Genomic DNA, 10,449 nt, shown 5'->3' with positions numbered 1-10,449 from the left:
GCACAAATCGCATTGAATCTGACTTTTTCACATCAGAGTTGGGCCACTTTCATATGATCCATGTCCATCTGTGGAAATTGGACTCTGTCTGAAAGGCCAGGTCTGAGTTCATGTGACTTTCTACGTCACTCCAGCAGCTGAGAATAAAACTGCGGTGGTGGATCTGCAGATGATTTCTCAGGTTTGTTTTATTGGTACTTTTTACAGCCACTGTTTAATAGCAAACAGCCACATAGTGTACTTTTATACTTACAGTTGCTTAAATAAAACACATACTCTGATAAAGTATATTTAAAAAATGCTGCAGATAGATGTATAAGCAGGAGATATGCACAGCCTAAATCTCCTTACTCATTTGTCTCACCATTTGTTTAGAAATACACGTAATTGATATTCTGTTTGTTGGGACTGAAATAAAATATGATTGCGGTCAGTGCAAATCATCGCGGTTAGCTCAAATAATTGTGATAATGCAATTATCTAATCATCGCGACAGGTCTAATTGATATGAGACTTTAGTTGCTCAACGGTCACTTGAGTTTAGTTGCTGATTCTTCTCTTCATGATGCTCCAAACAGACAGATCTGGAATGCCGGCAGGTCAGTCAAGCACACCCACTCTGTGTCTCTGAAGCCATATTGTTGTAGCCCATATAGAATGAGGCCTGGCATTGTCTTGCTGAAATAACCACAGACTTTCCAGTATAAGAACATCTTGATGGCAGCATATTTCAGGCTAAAATCTCAATGTTCACCCCCACAGAAAAATTCTCAATCTTATTAAAATACAAATATTTTAAGGCTCAATTTATTTTGAATATTCTAAATACTTTTCCCGCGTGGGTTTCCTCCGGGTGCTTGTGGTTTCCTCCCACAGGTCAAAAACACACTTTGGTAGGTGGACTGGCGACTCAAAAGTGTCCATAGGTGTGAGTGAATGCGTGTGTGTATGTGTCGCCCTGTGAAGGACTGGCGCCGCTTCCAGGGTGTGCTCTTGCCTTGCGCCCAGTGATCCCAGGTAGGCTCCAGACCCTGAACTGGAAAAGCAGTTACAAACAACGAATGAATGAATATATACTTTTCTATACATGATACAATCCTGATACATTTAAAATCCTGATACATTTAAAAGCTTGATAATTAATTCATTTAGTAAACTTCAGTAATGTGTGGCTCTATTTGAGAAAAATGTTTGCCCAAACATACTACACCTATATCATACTAGTCACTTCTGATAGCTCTTGTTGCCCTTCCCCTACTGTCCTTTTGTTTCATGAACTTACCCATGGGATGGGGAACAAGCCCATGTAAAAGCTTTAAAATAAGGCTATCAACATTACAATTAAAACATCATAGATTTCTGGACAAACATTTCTGGAAATGGGGTGTATACTCTCAATTGCTATTTTTGGTGAACCTCTTGCTCCATTTTGCTGTTATACTGTCTGTTTACGTGCAGTTTGTATTAGCTATGTTCTTGCCTTTCATCTATATGTTTCTGACTACAGAGCTGCTTTTAGCTTGATATTTTGGGTTGTGGGCTATGCCCTAGCAGTAATTCAGGATATGTGTGTGTGTGGGGGGGGGGGGGGGGGATACCTGTCAGTGTTATTTCTTTATTAGCACTAATAAACCCTGCAGGCTTCAAAAAGTGTGAGCAAGGATCCTCCATGTTTTTCCAGAGAATATAAGGGTCTGGACACTGTTAAAACAAACAATCTGCTAATCTTTACAGCCTCTCACTCCCTGGCCTCTTCTCTAAACTCAGCCAAATGAACCAGCTGCACGATGAAACCACCAGAGACATATAGACAGACATTATTGCACATAGGGTCATGTGCCTGTGCAAACACTGAACTGATTAATCAGTAAATATAATTAGACACAGAAAAGGGCAGGGTGCATTGTGCATGGAATACCATTGTATTTTTCCATTTTCCTGTTTCATGCAAACACAAGGCAGGATGATGACAGCTTACTTTCCCAAAAGCTATTTGATAAATGAACACAAATGGATATTATGAAAGTTCTGTGACCCCAACCATACATCCTGTTTTCATACCAGAGGACATGCATAAAGCATCTTAAGTGAAGTTTATCCTAAACATTTTTTCTCTTTATCTTAAGTGAACTGCATTAAATCTCTTCAGAGACATGTTTTGGTAGAAATTCTAATTCATAAATAGATTTAAGAGACTACATTTAATTGGTTAAATTTGCATTTAAACCCAAAGGACTACATCAGAAATATAGTTTGTCATTGTCCCTAACAAATTTATTAGTACAGTATTGTCCTGGAAGCATCCTGTCCTGCACATTTTAGTGGTTTCCTAATACACCCACAACAACTCTGACAGTGCTTGTTAATGAACTGATTGTTGTTTTGGAGTAAATGTGCAGGTCCGGGTGTCTCCAGGATCAGGTTTGTAAAACACTGCATTAGTAAACCAAGTGATCCAGTCCCTCACTTTAGTTTAGGGTTTACCTCGTTGTCTTTTTTCCATCTTTCCCTGTGTGATATTTTTCTTTGTAAAGTAGAAGCACACAGGCGTCTGCAGTCTGGTGGCAGCTTGTGTGTACATTTTTCCACTCTCTTCATTGACTTGCTAGGTGGCTTGTCCCTGTAGTTCAACATAATATATCTGTAATAAAGCTGCACTATGTAATGTCTGTGGATATGGACTTCTCTGGCTGAAATGTGTAACTGAATGTAATATGAAGGACATTTGTTGGGTCTCAGACACCTTCTCTGTGCAAATGGATGAGATGATTGTAAGTGCTTTGCAGTGAGTTTTCTAAAGAAAACCCAGAGAAAACTAAGTGAAGGACATTTATTCAGTGGATGTAAGTGTTTTATCTACTTTTGGCATTTGAAGCCTTCCAAACACATGTCTAGCCCATAAAGATGTTCTGATTAGTGTTTGACCTTCAAATGTACAGATGTCTGGTTTTCTGAAAAACTAAAAAAAACTGCCAAATCTGCGGGAATACACCCTGGAGGGGGCGCCAGTCTTTAACAGGGCAACACACACACTCACACATTCACTCACACCAACAGACACTTTTTTTTGAGTCGCCAATCCACCTACCAACGTGTGTTTTTGGACTGTGGGAGCACTGGAGCACCCGGAGGAAACCCATGCAGACACAGGGAGAACACACCAACTCCTCACAGACAGTCACCCGGAGTGGGAATCGAACCCACAACCTCCAGGTCCCTGGAACATGTTTTTTTTCCAACTATATATTTACACAAGACACATTTCTCTTAAGGAGTTGGTGTGTTCTCCCCATGTCCGTGTGGGTTTCCTCTGGGGGCTCCGGTTTCCTCCCACAGTCAGTGGGAGGAAACCGTTAGTAGAAACACGTTAGTAGGTGGATTGGCAACTCTAAAGTGTCTGTAGGTGTGAGTGTGGGAGTGAATGTGAGTGTGTGTCTGTGTTGCCCTGTGAAAGACTGGCACCCCCTCCAGGGTGTATTCCCGCCTTGTTCCCAATGATTCCAAGTAGGCTCTGGACCCACTGTGACCCTGAACTGGATAAGCGGTTACAGATAATGAATGAATGAATGAATATTTCTCTTACATCTTGTATAGTTTAGCTTTATGCATATCCATTAAATACACTATAGCTATAATATGTAAAATATTAAATATACTACAGAGTTGAAGCCTGTAACATTCTGTAAAAACACATTAAGGAGGTTATCTGTAACTTGTCCTGCTGTGGATCTAAATCCATAAATATAAATCCATAGTTCTCAATCATTGCTTTGGTTTATTGATGCACACAAAGCACATTTTCTTGCAGGCACCCTCATCTGTCAATACATCCATCAGACAGAAAGGCCATATTGTTACATAACAAGACACTTCCCACTGTCTGGAGTGGCCAAATAATTGTTTTGGCCACTTTTGAAATTGCTCCCGTGCTCCTGAATCTCGCCCTCTGATTACGGAGATGGTAACCAATCTGAAAATGTGTTTGGTTGCCCCTCACTTGTGCCTACACTGTTCAGGTTGGTGTGGGGTATGGACCACCTGAGCTTGAGCAGGTAAATTGAATCATGGCAGGGGTGCAGGAGAAGAGAAGCTGAGCATTAGGCAAATAAAACCAGCTGACCTGGAGCATTAGGCATATTAGGGTTGGTGATCGAAACCTGTCGTTGAACAGAGACACCTGGCACTCGTAATCTGCAGCAGATCTAATACACAAACACTGCTGAGTGCCTCATATTCTCAATTACCATAATGTGCCCAAAGGGTCTTACATTTCATTTGACCCTAAACATAGCCAGTTTGTTCATAATGATATAGTTGTGCGGTGCACAGGCTCTAAAACATCTTAGTAAATAGATTTAAATGTTATAATCACCTCCATATTTCTACATTCATTGTCTATTTTATTAGCTCCACGGAGCTTATAGGTGCACTCTTTTTAGTTATACAATAATGGACTGTAGTCGATCTGTTGTACTTCCCCCAGTTTCCCACTTCGAAGCAGGTATTATTTGGGAGTTGAAAATGTTTCAGCACTTACGACACTTATGTTTGGCAATGTGTTAATGTGTGTTGTAGTGGTACAAGTGGATCAGACACAGCAGTGCTAAAAACTGGCAACCTACCAGGTAGCTCCACCTTGTAAATACCAAGTCAGAGATACATTTTTTAATCATCCTACAGCCCCGTATCAGTCTTCGCAGGAATCTTTTGGCTGGATATTGTTGTGTTGGTGGAATATCATCTGTAAAGCAGTGACACTGAGATGTTTAAAAACGTTCTGGTCTACTAGTACTGGGCCAACACACATTAACTCTAGCTCTGTGGTGGTCCCGACAATTTAAGAACATGGTTCAAAAGGGCTATCAAAGTATGAAGAGCAATAGAAGGAATAGTAGTTGCAACTAATGTTGATTAAATGGACAATGGTTGAAGAATCTAAGAGGTCATTTTGGAATGTTTTGGTTTTGTACAATATTTGAAATTGCACCCTGGGATCAAGATTAAAATTCAATTTTGTATGATATATTTAGCCCAAAAAATTCCAAAAAGTGAAGGTTATTTATAATTGTTTTCCCTAAATAGATTTATATTTGATACAATAAAAGTGACAAAAACATCTTCATTAAAAGGCCTCTTCATAGTTAAAATTTCAGAGGTAACTCAAAGGCTTTGGAACACCTGAATATGATATGATAATATGATACGATAAGACATGGCTGAGGGGAGATATCATTATTTGACCTTTAGCTATTGTTCTCTACAGTGGCCTTTTCTTTTGTTTTTAAGAATATGTTATAATTACTGTCTTTAATTTATATGCTTTTAATTTTGACATTATGTTGCAACACGCAAGTATAATAATGGCCATGAAAACATGTCATTTTCTAGTCCATGGCTAATATAAACAGGCTTGATAAGCACAGACAGGATTTGCAACAGGTCACACTGTCTAAAGAGCAACGTAATGGTGCAGACGTCTCTGGTGTTTACCTGTCCCTGGTGGTGGTCTGTGCTATCGGGGGCAGTGAGTTCTGTCTTTTCAGACGGTGTGTCCTCAGTACCTGGGTTGTCAGGGAGGCCCAATTATGAAGCACTTTGGGCTACGCGAGGACACAGTATAAACTCAGTTATTACTACAGTCAATAAACAACAGCAATTACCTATAATTTCAGGTCTTCTTGCAGCAATTGAATCTAAAAGCATACACACAAAGAAGCAACACCTCTCTGTCTCTCACTCTCTCCCTCACACACACACACACACACACAAACAAGCATAACTGTTTTTATGTAAGGTAAGAGGTCAGTCACCTGCAGGGAATGTCAAGGTGAAAAACACTTTCTAGAGATTTTAAAAAAACAAATTGTCAAAATGACAATGTAACTTTAAATACCACATCTGTCAGTATAATATTATTATTAATATCAGTTATATATTAGTTATATATATATATTATAACCTGACCTTGTGTATACCTCATGTAAGGACTTTTCAGGTATTCATTATACGTGAGGTCATAGCTGCTACTCTAATGTTTTGAGGGCCAACCATGCGATAAATACGAATACACATATAGGCCGTAAAGCATCGGATTGTAGTCACATTTATGCTTATGATCATAATATATGCAGTGTATAGAATATATATAATCCATATTCTCTTCCCCAAGTGTGACAATAAATACTGATGATATAGGTGAGTAATCAAGCTTTACCTTAATCACCATCTGTATACATTCGTTCCAGTTTGCATCCTTTTTGATGGTGATTTGATGTGCAGCCACTCCTTGATAGGAAAAGGGAAAAGAAACAACTTTAATCATACTCTAATAACAGCAACAAGTATCTGTGTTTTAAAAATCATAATTAATGAAAAGGCTGGACTATTACCTATGAGTTTACAGAGTCTAATCACAACTGCCTCTTGACCCTGCCAAGCCCTGCAACGTTGGATTTAAATGGTTTCAGTACTGACCCTTCAATCAGAAGTCAATCAGTGCCACCTTGTGGTCAAAAACGAAAAAACAATGATTTTATATTTTGGAAGGTAATTAAAATCCCACTCTTTAAAAAGATTCAACTTTATCTTTACATTATAATCTTTCAAAAGCATCTTTCAAAAAATAAATACATAAATAAAAAATAAAAAAATAACGCCAAGAGGTGGCCGCACGGTAGCGTCACAGTCACAGCTCCAGGGACCTTGAGGTTGTTGATTCGATTCCCACCCCGAGTGACTGTCTGTGAGGAGTTTAGTGTGTTCTCCCTGTGTCCGCGTGGGTTTCCTCCCACAGTCCAAAAACACACGTTGGTAGGTGAATTGACGACTCAAAAGTGTCCGCAGGAGTGAGTGAATGTGTGTGTTGCCCTGTGCACTGGCGCCCCCTCCAGGGTGTATTCCCGCATTGTGCCCAATGATTCTGGGTAGGCTCTGGACCCACCGCGACCCTGAACTGGACCCTGGACTGGGGGCGCCAGTCCTTCACAGGGCAACACAGACACATTCACTCACACACACCCATTCACACCTATGGACACTTTTGAGTTGCCAATCCACCTACCAACGTGTGTTTTTGGACTGTGGGAGGAAACCCATGCGGACAACACACCAACTCCTCACAGACAGTCACCCGGAGCGTGAATCGAACCCACAACCTCCAGGCCCCTGGAGCTGTGTGACTGCGACACTACCTGCTGTGCCACCGTGCCATCCCTCAAAATGACCAAATCGTGGAAATTGAATTGTCTATAAAACTGTTTAAAATACTTAAGCTTTGTTAGTTTCAAAATGTACCATTCAATGTCCATATGATCCATAAAAAGTACACTGTGATGTCACAAAGTACATTCACTTTTAATTTATAGGATTTCAGGTAGAGTTTTCTGTCTGGACTGCTTTTTGAATTAGGTTTAACACAGGGCAGGCAGTCAGAACAGAGGCCATTAACTTATATCTGTCTTAAAGGTTCAGTGATAAATATAAGTGTGTTACAATTCTAGATGATGAAGGGAAGGTGAAAAATATCATGGAAATATGGAATATGTAGACAAATACTGTAGGATACCAACTGTAATGGGTTCCCCTGCTCTGGACCCAAAGCATGCTAAGTGACTGTTGCCCGATAACAAAGACGCTACAGGTAACACTGACTGTTTCACAAGCTGCATGAAATAAGTGAAGCACTCTATGCAGTCCACGGCCTGTGTCTGACTCCTGAGCAGCTCTGCCTGCAGCTGAGCGACTGTGTCCCTGAGAGAACCCAGCTCTGAACGTCCAGCCTCTGAGGAGCTGAGCTCTCAGTTCATCATCTAAGGTACAGAAGTGGATTAGTAAACATGGGTATTCTGTAGGTTACATGCTGCTTGTCAAGATCCCTATGGAGACTAGAGCTATGTTGCTTTGGTGCAGGGGATCCTCTCTTGACATTTTGTGTCTTTTCCCTGGGGTCAAATGAACACCTACAGGAGTGTTTTCCCATTTGCAGTCCTGTTGTCCACTCGCTGTGAAAAGTTCTGTACATGTCCTTGTCTACAGTCTTAAGAATAAAAGGTACCAGAAACGGATCCTTGGGATTATGTCAGAGAGCCTAACTTTTCCTTTATAGAAACAAAAATATATGAGTCTCAAACTAAAACCTGACCCTCTTCACCACTACATTCAGGAGATGAATATTAGAGTCAGTTGTGTTGGAGCTACACTCTGCAAAACAGCAGATCATCCAAATAACAGGATTGGGTATCACTGACTCATCCTGTTGAAAGAAGCTGTTTACAATTTATACAGATCCAACTGATCTGAATTTAACTTGCATAGTCCTGGCTTCAAATGAAAACATTAGTACTCAGTGGATACACTGATGCCTTTTGAGAGCATCACTGTTAGAGTGTAGACCCACATAGCTGGATAAGGACTCCATGCTTTTCCAAAACAGATATATCTATTGCCTGGTGTTCTGACTTACTATATGAAGAGCAAATTCAGTTTTTGTTAAATTCATAGATGTAAACTGTAAATTCACAGTTCTTGTTGTCATTTACATGCTAGTTTCATGAAGGCAGTTAAAGTCACTTATTCACAAAACACATTTTCTTACTACCCGTGTTTAACATACTTCTGCCTGATTTGTTTTTAATATAACAAATCTATCATATCTTATTTAACGACAGCCTAGTAGACAGTTGTTACCAAGGAACCAAGGATTAAGTGTGTTTTGCCTTCTCACTGTACTTTAAGTTAACTCTCTGTTTCATCTTTACATACTATACTCTTTTCCCTATGGAATAACCTGCATATGCATAAGACGTTTATTCCTTAGTTGTTATGCAACAAACATAACAAAGTTTTTTTTGAGCCACGTGCATATTTGAGTACAAGTAATCTTCCTACACCTTCATCCCCTGATGTCCAATTAGAGTGTATGGAAGTCTCAAACTGCCAGGCAACATTTGTATCACAATGACCACGACTACAACAGCAACGTACACATACGCACAAAAGCAGGGGGTAAAAGCACATAATCATATTATATTAATAGCAGTAGTGGTGGTTGTAGTAGGTGAAGCAGCAGATTTGTTTTTATTCCAGTTCTTGCTATTTATTTGATTTATTTGTTTGATTGTTTATTTGCTAATTAAGGGTAATGCTAACAGCTTGACTATGGGTGCGAAACATAATACAATATTATATATTATTATATAGTAAATGTACGAACTTAAGGGAAATAAAATTGCACCTGCCTACCTGCAGAGCTAGAGTTCTTACTATCGCTAGGTGTGGGTTTCCACAGAAACAATTCGAAACAACTCTGAACCGTTAGATTCAGTGGGATGAGTGAATCGATTCTATAGATTCAAAGAAAAGATTCGATAGATTCAAAGAAAAGAAACCGTTGAAACAAACTCTCAACGGCAGTGTTTACTGCTAGTGCTAAGTATTTAATCGAAAATAATAATGCAGCCAAATTATTTGTTTCCTCCTACGTCAAGATAATGATTCAGTAATTTATAAATATAAAGTTATATGTAAATACAGGTGTATAATCTAAACTCTGGCAATCAAAAACAGCGCATTTTTGAAAAGACTGTTGCAATGTCTCTGGGTTATTCTAAAGATACAGAGCATCTCAAGAGTAAAGAATAAGCAACTCAACGTTTGAGAGACTGTAGTAACTAGAGAATAAATGTATATCCATAAACGGAGACTCAGCAGTAAGTGTTAACTCTTATGTGGTGAGGTCTTCACTTGGGTAAAAGTCTGCTTGGAAGCAGCTGGAATCTGGTAATGGATTGACTAGTAGACTTTAATGATTTACTCAGACCCTTGTTCATTTTGGCCAACGTTTGCACACATATGACACCATCTGGTTCACGTTTCTAATGAGTCCTGATGGTGGTATCCCTCTACAGTAAAATAAGGCATGAGAACCACTTAACGCTGGATCAATAAAACGTGTGAATTCGATATTTAATGCATGGGGACGACATACTAAGCTGTTGTTTCCATGTGCATGTATTACAGGGTTAATCCATGAAACGTATCACCCTAAACTAAGTATAGTTTGACACTTTTTGTGATTCCTGTTCCAGTTTTCAGAAAAATTCTGCTTTCACAATATTTTTTTATTATGAACCTGTTTAGAAAGGTTAAATAAAAAGGCCAAATTAATTACATTTTAGTGAGATAGGAATAATAATTTTATTTAAGGAAGTCCCATTCAAATCAAATATCTAAAGTGGATCTCGTATGTTCATGTACAAAATATTTATGAGTTTGAATGTCGACAATACGATCTGATTGGTTTAATGTACTAAGTTGAACAAAATATTTAAAGAATCGATTCCCGGAAATTGAGTCGAATCTTTCATCATTAGTACACGAGGTCCCCTGATATTGGCCTCCACGCTGTGAAAGCCACAGTGGAACTTCACTCAGGACCAGAGCAGCGCAGCG

The sequence above is a fragment of the Hoplias malabaricus genome, chromosome 10, assembly GCF_029633855.1.
Source record: "Hoplias malabaricus isolate fHopMal1 chromosome 10, fHopMal1.hap1, whole genome shotgun sequence".
Classification (NCBI taxonomy): Eukaryota; Metazoa; Chordata; class Actinopteri; order Characiformes; family Erythrinidae; genus Hoplias; species Hoplias malabaricus.
Note: the sequence above shows the minus strand (reverse complement) of the source record.